Raw genomic sequence first — 14,759 nt, forward strand, 5'->3', positions numbered from 1 at the left:
AATGTAAAAGAACTATGAGATCTCCTGATAAAACTGCACGAGGGAACCAATGACTCCACAGTAACAAAAAGAAACTTTTTACTTAATAATTTATTTAATATAAAAATAGTGTCTGGAGAAACTACATGCATGACTCAAAACATCCTCAACGGTCTCTATCTAATTGGACATCAATAGGAAAATTGTGACCTTATACGGTATACTCTAAACTCCTTCCCTTAAAACTCATTGTGAGAATCAATAGTAGATACCTATAAATTTTTAAGAGACCTTTCAATTATTAAATTAGATGAAGATTTTTATGAATTAGAGTTACATGCACAGTCTAACTTGAGTCAAGTCGAGAAAAGATGTATGTAGGACCAAGTTAGAAGATGAAATCCCAAACAAATCTTGAACCCAAAAGCGAGTCAGACTTAGACTCAACAAATGAAAAAGAACTGATAAATATAGTTAGAAGGATGTTCAACAAGAATAAATTCAAAAGGAGTACAAAGAAGATGCCACCCAACTCAATTCAAATCAGAAATAACTTGCTAAGGGTGCATCAAGAAGGGACACTACAAACACGAGTACCCAAATTGGAAGGAGGAGAAGTCCAAGCCCACAATAAGAAAGAAAGCTCTCCAGGTAACTTGGGACAAGCCATCCTCTAAGAAGTCTGACACGGAAGAACTGAAGCACTTGAGCCACCTTGCACTTATGGCAAGAAATAAAGAGTTTGAGTTCAAATCGAGGACGAGTACAAGTCCAAATCCGATGACGAGTCCGAAAGAAGCCACGAATCTACATCCATTTTCGAAGGTTCCCCGATATGGTAACATTTTCTTCTAAATCTTATTTACTTAAAATAGTAAAATGCTTGTTTAAAAAATTAACCAAGTCCGAGGAACAAAATAACTTATTACTTAAGGAAATTAACCACCTTAAGGAGCAAGTTAACTTGAGTTACTCGACAAACCAAGTTCAAGTTGGAACTTCAACTCAAGTTGTGAAACTTGAGGAAGAAAATTTTAGCTTGAAAATCAGGTGGAGCAACTCAAGAAGACATTGGAAATGTTCGAATTAGGATCCAAGTGTCTAAATATGGTACTTGGATCACAATGAGCCATGTACAATAGATCCAGACTCATTTACAACCCAAACAAATCCAACAAATCGTATTTGTCTTTACTTAGTTAAAATGTTAGAAATCAAGCCCAAGTTTGGGTCCCAAAATCTTGTTTAACTGAACAAAATGAACCTAATCGGTGCTTGGTTCCCAAGAGTTAGATTCATCTCTTAGATAGACAATATCTAAGCTATGACTCAAGGGGAGCAAATAGAAAAACTATTCACCCTACTTGATTAATTGAATATGCATGCTTAGGTTTAGATTTACTTTTCTTTTTAATTTAGAATGATTAGTTAAAAATAATTTAACAAACCCTAATATCATAACATCAGAATGGATTGGTATAATAGTACGCTAAGAAAATTTTGTTGAAGACATGTCTAGGCTGAATCATATGTGTTCTACCTAGTGCACTAAACCTAGTAGATCTAGCTGAAGCTACCCCAGTTAAACATGAGCTAGTTATATCAAAATCTAGTATTAAGTTCTTTGAGTTGGTCATTTTTGGGAAGTTATGTTAGATATGGTTACTCTAATGATATCTGTTGTGACTCACGACAGTTTAGAAATTTATCCTATAAACTTTTTCTTGATGAACCCAAAGCTAAGTTTGAATTTAACAAGGGTTAAATAAGCTTTTTTCAAGAATTCTTAATATTTCAAATCAATTTAATTAAATTAATAATAACAATAAAATAACTAAGAAAATTAATCAAATTTAAAACTAATAACCAATTCTAAATAAATCAACTATTTAACCAATTCAATTAATAAATTACATTAAATTCAAAATTAGCTACTCTAATTAACTTAACTTGAAATTAATTAATAAACTAATACGGAATAATACGAACAATTTAAAATCTACCTTAATTAATTAGATTCAAAATTAATCAATAAATTAATTAATTACTTTAAACGTTGACTAATTATTAAATTACCTTGATTAATTAATCAATAACTTTAATTGAACTTTAATAAATTACTTTAATTAAATATAATTTAATTAAAAATTAATTAAATAATTATCTAAATTAATCTAAAACTAAACATTTAAATAAAAAAGAATCATAATTATTTTTTCTTAATCTAAACTAATATGCAGTCAATTATATTCATAAATAGATTATCAACTTTATCCAAAAATAATTGATAATCCAAAACAATTTTAACAATTTTTAAGTAATTCATAATTAATTTAAAATCTAATGTAAAACCTAATTATCAACTTAACTTTATAATTTTAAAAACTTAATCTTATACTTAATTAATTAAATATTCCCATCTTTAACTAATTAACTTTAAATTTTAACTTAATACTAAAACTCTTAATTAAACCCAACCTTAAATCTAATTTCAAACTTATTAAACTCAACTTGATCAATACCCAAAACAATAATAAATTACATTTTAATCTAAGTTAAACTAAAAAGTGACATTAATTAATTAATTAAACAAAATAATTGAAAGAACAATAAAATTAATAAATAATTATTTAATAAATATTCAATTCTAAACTTAAATTAATAGTTCGAGACTAATTAATTAATAAATTACTTAACATTAACTTAAAAATTAATTAATTACCTTTACTTAAAATAAAATAAAATTAATCAATCATTAACTAAAGATAATAATAAACTAATTTCTTTATCAACTTTAATTAATCGAAAACTTAAATAATTCTTAAGTGACTCATTATTAAGATTACAACCTATTAAATTCTAACTCAAATAACTTAATCAATCTTTAATTAACTTTATAATTTGAACCAATTAAAACTAATAATTTTAAAATTTAAATCAAAACAATAACAATAAATTTGAAAGTTAAATTGAATTTTCAATATCAAACTCAATCAAATAAATCATCTCACATAACTATAGATTTATCCTACTTAAAAATATAGAAATAGTGAGACGAGTTAAAAAAAACTATCAGTCAACCGAACCCTAGGTTCGGTCAACCAAACCCCACCATGTAGACAATGGGAAACATATAACTTACTTTAAGTTATCGATCAACCGAAAACTTTTTTCAGTCAACCGATATTAACATAAATTCGTTCCCAGCATATACGAAAAAATTGACCTATCATCAATTTATCAGTCGACCGATTACTTTAATTGATCGACCGAACATTAATCATCTCCTTCTGATTGGTCGATATTTCAGCGAATATAAGGGATCAATCGACCAAGCCTTTGATCAGTCGACCGATAAAACTTTATATAAGCGAGACCTGGGCAAAAAACTTGATTCATCCAAAACTTCAACCTCTATCGCCTTTTTCTCTCTACCTCGCCACCTATAGGCTTTCTTGAAATCTTTTTACAACCAAATCATGCCTCAGTATGATCCTAATACTTCTCTCCTTCATTGAAGCTAAATTTATTTATATTTTATTTTCTTAATTGTAGCAAAAAAATATGTAAGATTGCACAAAAGAAGACTAGCTCCTCGAATCCTCTCCAAGACCTAGATTTTCCACAGAGGACCTACACAAATCCTTTAGCAACAAATCCTTCATTGTTGTAGGAACTCCATGCCTTGATCTTTCCTTCTATCAGATCTACTATCCTGATATTGTAAAATACAGTGCCCAAATAATAATTAAATAATAAGGTTTAATGGACGAATAATTTTAATGAAATTTTTAGGAATTTTTAGAAATTTTCGGGGATTTAATCCGAGCCCGTGGAGCGTATTTTGAGGGGATAAAATTTTAGGCTTTGGAAAAGGTCTGTTTGGAATACCTATTTATTAGGGAGTTGATTTGATTAATAGGCCTAGGTTTTCTATTAAAGCCTAAGTTTCTTATTCTTCCCTAATCCTTCTGCGCCGAAATTTCCTTCCCCTTCCACGTGCCCTAAGCCCGACACCACCCCTTTCTCCTCCTCTTCTCACCGCCGACCACGCTTCTTCATCCCTCGGAGTCACCTTCGGCCAAGGAGAGGTTCTATGCCGAGCCTCCACCCTTTTTCTCTTCTCCCCGACGCCGACGCCTCACCGAAGCTTTATCTGCGTTGCCCACTGCCACACACTGCCTAGTCTCCTCTTCTGTCCCGAGCCTTCGCCTCTTCCTCGCGATCTCGCCACGATGAATGCCTTCTCGCGCCGACCCCTCACCTGTGCCCTAGTTATCCTCGACGTCGAGTTCTTCTTCTTCTTCCTGCTCGCGTCGCCCCGGTGGCCACGACCAACACCAGTCGCCAGCCAAGTCTTCCATCGTCACTGCCCTCTACTCGGGTTCATCACCGCAGCAGAGGCGTCCTTAGCAGCTGTCGGCAGAGCAGCTAACCCTTTCCGGTAGCAAAACCCTAAACTATGCAGTGGTGGTGAGCTTGAGGTAAGATGCTTAATTTTGGTTGATTTAGTTTTAGACGTGAATCAATTATATAGTGGATTGTCTAGGGTTAAGGAAACTAACTCTAGTTAACCAATTGATTGTATTTAATGAGGTTTGGTTCATTAGTGATTGGTTGATTTAGAGGAATACATGATTGTATCGGAAACAATAGATTAATATTGTGATTAGTGGTGATGGATTGGTTTCGTACGGTTCCTAGTTGACAGAATTGAGTAGATTGGAATTAAGGATTCATGGATAAGAGTTGTGGAAGCTAATCATGGTTTGAGGATAAATAATGATCGGTTTGAATAGGGTTTTTCCTTAGGGTTTGGATCTTTAGGTCTAGCCGCTTGTTGCTTATTTATTAGCTAAATTGTATAATATATGATTTGTAGGACGTTGTTTTGAAATAAGCACTTCGACGTGGGGATTATTTAGCTCGATCTACGTATAAAGGGTACTTCTTGCTTTGTTTCTTTTAGTACTTTGACCTTGGTGCATGAACTATTTTGGATAAGGATTGTTTTACCTTGACTCTACTCTTATTTTTCCTGCGCTTGATACTTCCACGTGATCTTTGAGATATTCGTTTCCATATCTATACAGTCTTTTGATGTTGTCCATGATAAGTAGCAGATATTAGATACCATGTTTGTATGCTTTGACTGTTGTTTATTTATGTACTATATTGAGCATGCTGGCTTCATGTAGCATACCTAATTTCTGTTTATCCTTGTATGATAATTATTGCATCATGTCATGGCATGCATGTCAACGACCAATTCTCCCTTGCGGTCAAGAGAGTTGTTGACCAGGGTCGCATCCTTGTCCACTCGAGAGAGTGGTCGCTGGAGTTGATGTCGCTTGTCCTGTCGTGTCGTACTCGGCCACTCATGGAGAGTGGTAGTTGAAGTTACGAGCAGCAGGGATCCCATCGCAGATGTAGCTAGTTATCTACTATGCAACTGTCCCCTCGACCACTTGAGAGAGTGGTAGCTGTAGTGATGTACAGTCTGTCACTAACCCGACCTCTCGACCATACAAGGGTCATGGTGTAGAGAGGTAGGCGGGAGTGACCATCCGTGCATACGCTGTTTGTTATTATACTTGCTTTGGCTGCTACTGTTTATATCTGCTGATTGCTTACTTATGCTGCTGTTGCTTTCTTATGTTGATATGCTCACATAAGTTGAGATATATACCTGAGGTATGTGTTTAAATACTGGTTTTCTTATTGGTAATATACCTTACATGTTACCTTGTAGTTATGAGCAGTACTGTAGTAGATTAGTACCATTTCTGACCTTCTATACCTAGCCTAGCATATAGTTTCAGGTATGAACATTTATTATGATTCTATTTTAGTGTCTACTATTCCTTTTATGAGACTGTATACTGTTGACACTCTGTATATGTATATTATGTTCATGCACTATCTTTCCTTTACCCGCTGAGTTTCAATACTCACCACCTCGCAAATTGGTTTTCTTTCGGCAGGTAACAGGTAGATGAGTCATGGATGCTTGGAGAGTTCCGGCTGCCAGTCCCACGTCACAGTCGAGGATAGTTTTTTTTTTTTGGTTTTGTTATCGTTTGGGTGGTAGGTTGATTTTGTGTATTTTGCTTTTCAATAAGTCGATGTGAATTTTGGAGTCAAGTCTGTGATTGCGGGTATTTTAGTTAGTGACTTTGTTGGTTTTACATTCGTATTAATTTATGGTTTTCCACTGCGTTTGATATAGCCGTGTGGGCTGTTATTATACTGCGTGGTTGTGTATTTTGTTCCAGTCGAGTGGGTTGATGATATAAACTGCGTGGTTGTTTATATATCCCAGTCGTATGTGGCTGATATATATTTTGTATGTAATAATGCTTCAGATTGTCACCCGTACAGGGGAGATGTTGTCGAATTTTTGTCTGGCAGAGACTCCTCTAGGGCGTAATAGATATTATAAACATAATACAACATTATTCATTAGATAGTCTAGTCTTCTATAAACATGCACACAATCCCACACTATGTATTGGATTCTATCGTAATCTATGTGAGATTTGTTGGGTAACCTGACGTGTGTGCATGCTAGAATACGTTTTGTAAACATGTACTACGAAAAATAAAATAATAATTCCTAATTATTATATTATACACCACCACATGCATACAAGGATACAACATGTCAGACATGATCACATAATTAAAATTTTATGGAAAGTAAATTTACGCTAGGTATACCTAACGGATTATATATAGAAGATTCCATCGGATGATCTTGGAAGGAGATCAACCAAGCGACGCTCGAGTCTCGCCTCTACTTGTATCCACGCTGAGCTATCTTCAAGACGACTTCAATAAGTCCAAGTCGTGTCTCCACTTTGATACTAGCTGAGGTGGGAGATGGTTCGATCCGAGAGAGAGAGATTACGGTCCAATTTGTATCCGGCAACAATTATAGCTAAAAGGTACAAATAAACTGGTCACTATAACCTTTGTAGTCATTGTTCGAAGGCCAAAACCTTGCCTCCCTCAAGGAACAGTAGCTTCGGTGTTAGCAAGATTCAGGTAGCAACTATTTCTATTCAGAATATTGCTTCCAGCTGTGAAACAAGGGTTGTCCAGTGGCACGGCGTGGACATCAGCTTACACTGCTGTTCGGCGATGAATCTCGCTGCTACCGATGGTGTGGTCGGCGGAAAGAGTGCCCGGGGTTAACAGGTAACCACAGGGAGAGCGTCACTCTGATTCCATATTTGCTTTTTGTCTAGTCCAACCAGATTTAATATCTCTCGATATGAGAATCCAATTCTCAAACTATTTTTATATCTCTTAGATAAACTCATAGTGCGTGTGACCTTATATGTGCCCAGTTATGTTAGCCGTCCATAATTAATCATCAATTATAGAATGATCATGAGTAACACCTAGTAGTACATTATAATCTTGAATTAACCAAAAAATCATAGGTTGATCTCGGAACCACTTCCAAACCTTTCAGCAGCTACAGTAAGTTATGCCTCGTTCCTTTCACTTGTCTTATACTTGTAGTACCGTTGCAGCCGTCTAGGAGGGGGTTGTTGGATAGCCCTGTAAAATAAAACAAACAACCCTTCCTCGAACTCTTTAAGCTAACACTTGCATAAATAAAGTAAAACAGTAAATTAAAATCATAAAGAATGAGACACAAGATATTTACTTGGTTACAACCGATGTGGTTGTTAATCCAAGGAAGTTGACACAATAAAAAACTCCTTCAAGCGGAGATGCCTCTTACAACGTTGAAGCGCAGAAAACAGAAGCTTTAACTACAACTCTAAAGCACACAAGCGTTGGAATTACAAGTAATGAGTTCGTTCAAAAGTTTCTGGACCAAGACTATATTTATAGCCTTGGTCGGGGCGCTCCGAAGGGTTCCGGGTGCCCTGGGGGAGATAAACTTTATCCCCCAATGACCAGATCGAGTCAAATCTCGATCCTGGTCAAAAGTCGGGTCCGGACGCCCCGGAGCAAAAAGTCAACAGTAGTTGACTTTTTGTCCGGGACCTCTTCTCTGGTTCAGTCCTGCCTCAGTCCAGGTCTTCTGTTCCGGATCTGCTCGCTTGGGTGATCTCTGCCATCCGGAATAGGGTTCACCCGAACCCAACTTCCGGCCTTCTCAAGCAGCCTTCCGCTCCGGCTTCTCGTCCCTCGGAGTCGCCGCGTGCTTCCTTCTCGTCCACTAGCGTACTCATCCACAGTCTTCGTCCCTCGGTCGCACCCCATGCCGACCTTCTCGCTAGCTGCGTCTCTTGCTCCCCGAGCAATCTTTCGCTCTGGCTTTCGTCCCTCGGAACCACCACACGCTTCCTTCTCATCCGCCGGTGTACTCTTCCACAGTGCCTCGTCCCTCGGACGCACCGCGTGCCATCCTTCTCGCTAGCTACATCCTTCGCTCGAGTACCTGTGCTCCTAAGCTCCTGCACACTTAGACACAAGGTTAGAAACAACACATGACCTAACTTAACTTGTTGATCACACCAAAATAACCTTGGCATTCCAACAATCTCCCCCTTTTTGATGTGATCAACCCAAGTTAAGCTAGGGTCAAAAATAGATATGAAAATTAATCAATTTATTTTTTCAATAACATGCAAAAAGATAGGAACATTAAATTTCAAAAATTTCCAATTTTCAAGTCTACCCTACCCTAGACTTATACTTTTTCTTCTCCCCCTTTGATCACATAAAAAATTAGGGTTGCAAGAAAATCTAAGGGTTGCCACTTAGAAAACTTATAAAAATCTGTTTCAATAATTTTCTGGAAATTTTTCTAAGTCAAGGAAAATTTCTAAGTCAAGCATAACTTTTGAAAATTTTCTAAGTTTTTGTCATCAAGAATTAAGAACTTTCTAAACTGAAAAACTTTATGCAAGAAAATTTTGAGACAATTTATAAGAGAAAAAATTTAAAACAATTTTTGAGAACATTAAAAAAATTCTATGCATTTATTTTATTATTATTTTTTAATTTTTAATTCTCATGATTTTATCAGAAAATTTTAAATTTCCATTTTAATTTATCATAACTTCTTAAATCACAATTTTTTAGATTTAAGGCAACAAATATTAAACATGCTAAAAATTTTATTCGATCTTTTAACATGTCATTTTCTATTATTTTTTTTATTTTCTACTTCACAAAAATATTTCAATAACATAAATTCTAACTTGATAAAAATTTTCGACAGTATAATTTGTAAAAATTCTTTCGGCAATGTGCAAAATTTGTTCGAAAGAATATTTTGTAATTTGAAAAACTTTATTCGAAAGAAGATTCTCTAATCCGAAAAACTCTTTCGATGATTTAATTACTTGTTCAGAAGGTGGAGACCATACCTGACTTACCTTGTCAGCTGTTGATTCTCCCCCTATTGAGTTGCTTTTTTCTGAAGTCTCTCCCCCTTCATCGATGCTCAACTGGGATGAGCTTTCTGTAGCTTCAGGATGGAGTTCGGCTGTCTCGGTAGTTTCCTCGTTCTCGGACTGTTCTGTCGACGGCTTGGTGTCCATTGAGTTGTCGACTTCCAAAGGTTCTTCGTAGAGCTTCAAGAACTTTTCTCAAAGTTCTTTTGCGCTTTTATATTCGCTAACTCTATCGAGATCTTCATTTGGCATTGTGCTTAGGAGGTGAAATTGTGCCCGACCGTTTGCCATATACTCGTTATGTTGCTTCTCGTTCCAGAGGCATTTATCGAGTTCTTCTCCATTCGTTGTCCTTGGTGCTTCGAAACCAAATTTCAATATTAAAGAAATACCAAAATCTAAATTTAAATATACCTCCATTTTTTGTTTCCAAACAACAAACTCCCCCTCGAATGCAGGTGGGTAGATGCTATCTCCGACCATCGTTTTGTTGCTTCAGACGGCGGTTAGTCCTTCTTGAAGCGTCTCAGCTCTGATACCACTTGTAGGACCGTTGCGGCCGACTAGGAGGGGGTTGTTGGATAGCCCTGTAAAATAAAACAAACAACCCTTCCTCGAACTCTTTAAGCTAACACTTGCATAAATAAAGTAAAGCGATAAATTAAAATCATAAAGAACGAGACACAAGATATTTACTTGGTTACAACCGATATGGTTGTTAATCCAAGGAAGTTGACGCACTAAAAAACTCCTTCAAGCGGAGAAGCCTCTTACAACGTTGAAGCACAGAAAACAGAAGCTTTAACTACAACTCTAAAGCACACAAGCGTTGGAATTATAAGTAATGAGTTGGTTCAAAAGCTTCTGGACCAAGGCTATATTTATAGCCTTGGTCGGGGCGCCCCAAAGGGTTCCGGGCGCCCTGGAGTGGGATAAACTTTATCCCCCAATGATCAGATCGAGTAAAATCTCGATCCTGGTCAAAATTCGAGTCCGGGCGCCCCGGAAGCATTCCGGGCGCCCCGGAAGCATTCCGGGCGCCCCGGAAGCATTCCGGGAGCCCCGGAAGCATTCCGGGAGCCCCGGAAGCATTCCGGGAGCCCCGGACTGCTCCGGGCGCCCGGAATGGTTCCGGGCGCCCTGGTGCAAAAAGTCAACAGTAGTTGACTTTTTGTCCGGGACCTCTTCTCTGGTTCAGTCCCGCCTCGGTCTGGGTCTTCTGCTCCGGATCCGCTCGCTTGGGTGATCTCTGCCATCCGGAATATGGCTTACCCGAACCCAACTTCCGGTCTTCTCGAGCAGCCTTCCGCTCTGGTTTCTCGTCCCTTGGAGTCGCCGCGTGCTTCCTTCTCGTCCACCTGCGTACTCATCCACAGTCTTTGTGCCTCGGTCGCACCCCGTACCGACCTTCTCGCTAGCTGCGCCTCTTGCTCCCCGAGCAATCTTCCGCTCTGGCTTTCGTCTCTTGCTACTACCGCACGCTTCCTTCTCGTCCGTCGGTGTACTCTTCCACAGCGCCTTATCCCTCGGACGCACCACGTGTAACGACTACCCTTCTTACTAATACTACACTCTAAGGATGACCGTTACTTAACTACTAACTCTACTTAACCGGTGTGATCGAAACCACGAGGAATCCCTACCGAAAAATTTTGACAGAGTCTCCCCTGTACCGGTGACCTTAAACTGAGATACAAACAACTCACGCAGAAATTTTAAAACAACTAGTGTAGTAAGCTGTACTTAATGTTTCTAGAAAACTTAAAATTTCGACAGAGTATCTGCTGTTCAGCGGACTAAAATCCAATACATACATCACATGCATTTATAACATAACCATACTAACAGAAACATATCAAAACTATAACTCAAGAAAGCACCAAAGTACTAACTTACTAACAATTACATCAAAGCATGCCATCTAGAACCAAAGATAATCTCATGGACCTAGAATAAATGATACAGTCTCAGATGTTTTCACCAAAACTCAAATAACTTAATAATGTTCCCAGATCTCTCCCACAGTCCAACATCACACACCATCCATCACGCATCTCCTTGTCGTCTTCCTCTTTATACTTTAGCTTTTCCTTTATCTACAGTAGGAGGAAAAATAAATCTATAAGCGAAACGCTTAGTAAGTACTAAACCATCTCACAAAAACTCGAAGTGCATAAGATGCAAAGGATGCTCAAACTGAAATGCTAAAAAGAAAAGCTAAACATGCTCATCTATAGCAAAGCACTAAAATAATCTGCATACTCATGATATAAGAATAAATCTGCATACTCATGATATAAGAATAAATCTGCATGCTAGAAATAAAGCTAATCATGCTCAATAAACTCATAAGAAAAGCAAATGAAAACTAATACGGTATGCTTAGAATTAAAAGAGCTAAACTTTACTGGTTCTAAACATAGGTGATACTTGTTTCATTTACTTATAGCATTATACTTGAAATTAATATTTAACTTTCTTCTTTTCTTTCTTAGGCCCAGGCTTAGTACCATCTTATGCGCGCTCTCTAATAGTGACTGAGGTAGCGAGCCTCCAGTCCTATGAGGATAAAGACTTTGGTCTTACCAGGGCCAAGACCTTGGAATTGGTCACCTAGATTTGTTTAACGACAACCTTGGAAGTCGGGTACTAGCCTCTTACTTTAATTTACTTGTTATCTTTTCTAACTAGACCTTGGTCTTTTTCTTACTTGTAGTTACCCATAATCCTCAAAAGGTTTAATAGGGCACATAATTATCCCACTAAAATACATGGTTATTCATCTTATTAAAATAGCAAAAACAACTAACTATATGCTTCAGATTAAAGAGCCATTAAAAACTAACTAGCACATATATGTATATGTATCAAAACAAGAAACTAGAAACTAAATTATAATTCAATACTGCTCATGCTATTCGAATACTGCAAGTGTATCTAACAAGTAGAGAATTACAACTAACTGAGCATGCTATAAAAATAAAGCAAGCAAATCAAACTACAAGATACGTTTAATAGCTGTTCATGTTCAAGAAATTCAAGAAACAAACACTACATACTTTAAATGAAGGTTGTTCTTGCCCTTCTGAGTAGCAAGGAAAATGCTAAACTCATTCTAACTAAATAAAAGGAAAACAAGTCTAAACTCTCTAAGCATGCTACAATAAACATAAATCAAGGAAAGCGAATCTGAACTCTCTAAGCATGCTACAATAGACATAAATCAAAGGAAAGCAAGTCTGAACTCTCTAAGCATGCTATAAAATAGAGCAAAGCTATGAAATTCTAAAACTGAATTGCATGTTGAAATGCAAAGGAAACTAAACACTGGAATGCCAGATAAGGTAGCAAAATAAGCTAACTCTGAATCCTTATAACAGCTAAAGCATAAAGCACAAAATTCCTAAATGCATTCAAATGTAAGCGTGCCGTAGTTCTAGAACAACTAAGCTAACTAGAACATGTTGATCTGCTATACATGCAATTTATCACAACTAAACCACCAAAGCCTAATTTGCAAGTTAAAGCTACGATTTATCATGCAAACCTTCTAGAAAAGAACTAAACTCAACAATCACTAGCATACCTAGCAAATGTTATAGAATAGCTATGCCACTTGTAACTCACGGCAGGAAACAACATAACAGGTAATCTAAACATTTCTTACTGTGCTTACATGCTAAGAATTAAAGTGAACTCCTTCTATACAATTAAACTCGAACAATAAACTAGCATGCTTAACATGTATGCCACGAAAGGTAAGTAATGAAAGGGAAGACCCTAGCTTATAATCCTGTTCAACAGCAAACCCAAGCAAGAAACTTTCTGCACAGCAACTTAGCATGGCAATTTGGCATAGCAACTTCTAAAAGGAAACCTAACATAGAAATTTCAACACAGTAACCCTAGCTTATTAAAAAGGGAAACCCTAGCATAGAAATCCAAAAACCTAATGCCCTAACATGGCAAATTCGATACAGCACACCTTAGCACAGCAATTTAGCACAGCAATTTAGCACAGTAAATTTAGCACAGCAAACGCAAACCCTAGCCTATACTTCTACTCGGCACAACAAGATCCGGAAGCAAGGAAAATAAATCGAAGCTCGGAGCAACTCCTACCACAGGTGAGTAGTACTTACAACCAAGAGGGAGATCTAGGGTTCGGATAAGCCCCCAACCGAAGGAGGGAGGAGGTTCTAGGGTTTGGAAACTTGCAACTTTCGGCCTCTTCTTGTGCCCGCACGCTCTCCTTGCCGAGAGAAGCTCGGATTTGTGAAGAATCCGTGGAGGAGGGAGCTCGCCGGCCGCCGGAGTCGCCTAGGTGCGTGCTGCGATTTTCGCCCGAGAAAGGAAGACGCCGTCACGAGGGAGAAGGGAAGGAAAATTTAGGTTTCGGCTAAAACCTAAGTTCTCCTTTTAATACCTAAAATTTCTGTCACCAACTACTACTTAAATATATTCGCTTCCCTTCTTAATCACAAAACAACTGCGGAATAGTTGGTTGGCTGGGTTTTGACCGAGCCAAAGGCCTGGGCTTCGATCCTCAGCCGCGCCCCTTTTTATGTCAATTTATTTAAATATTCCAACTATAGCTTAAATACCATTTGGTTCAAGTTTTACTAAGAAACCCGCGACTGGTCTGTTGGTTAAGCGAATCTTTGCTTAACCCGAGGTTTCTGGTTCAAACCTCGGCTTGGACATTTTTTTGTCAAAAATCTCTTTCATTTTGTAAAAATACCAAACGACCTCCAAAAATTACATAAAAATACTCTAAAAATCTCTAGAATATTTTAAAAGCATTTCCAAATATTTTTAAAGATATTTAGAATTCGAAATAGGGAAAATTGGGTCGTTACACCGCGTGCCGTCCTTCTCGCTAGCTGTGTCTTCCGCTCGAGTACCTGTGCTCCTAAGCTCCTGCACACTTAGATACAAGGTTAGAAACAACACAGGACCTAACTTAACTTGTTGATCACACCAAAACAACCTTGGGGTTCCAACAATACTCACTTGGTTCAGGACATAGTCTATATGTCAATTTCCACTAGGCTGACTACATCACACCTAGCCTAAGTAATACTTTCACATCTTGCAGATTCAAATTACTCTGATATGTGTCAAAGAGTCTCGTACTCTTAACATGTAATACGTTGGCCAAAGATTTTGAGTAATAATCCTAACAAGTGGTCATAGGGTATATGTCTCCTTGCAAGGACTGGTGAATCTTCTGTGGGTTATCCAAACACCTTCGGACACTTTGACTTATACCCAATTATCTCGGGTCCACATTTCCAAGGAGATGCTTGCTTAAGATGTCAAAGTATAAGCCTCCATGATCAAGGTGACTTGAATACTTCAAGTCAAAGGAAACTTGCACTTGAGCTGTAGTAAGAG

At 37.5% G+C, this 14,759-nt stretch overlaps 1 long non-coding RNA gene across 1 annotated transcript; it reads right to left on the reverse strand.

Moving 5' to 3' along the window:
- Nucleotides 1-11,284: 11,284 nt before the first annotated feature.
- Nucleotides 11,285-13,568, reverse strand: LOC122028645. The gene is made up of 2 exons (XR_006124899.1): nt 13,505-13,568; nt 11,285-11,458 (listed from the first exon to the last, which is right to left on the reverse strand). It is a non-coding gene; the product is annotated as an uncharacterized LOC122028645 (long non-coding RNA).
- Between the last annotated feature and the right edge of the window lie 1,191 nt (nt 13,569-14,759).

Source organism: Zingiber officinale, chromosome 10B (genome assembly GCF_018446385.1).
Source record: "Zingiber officinale cultivar Zhangliang chromosome 10B, Zo_v1.1, whole genome shotgun sequence".
NCBI lineage: Eukaryota > Viridiplantae > Streptophyta > Magnoliopsida > Zingiberales > Zingiberaceae > Zingiber > Zingiber officinale.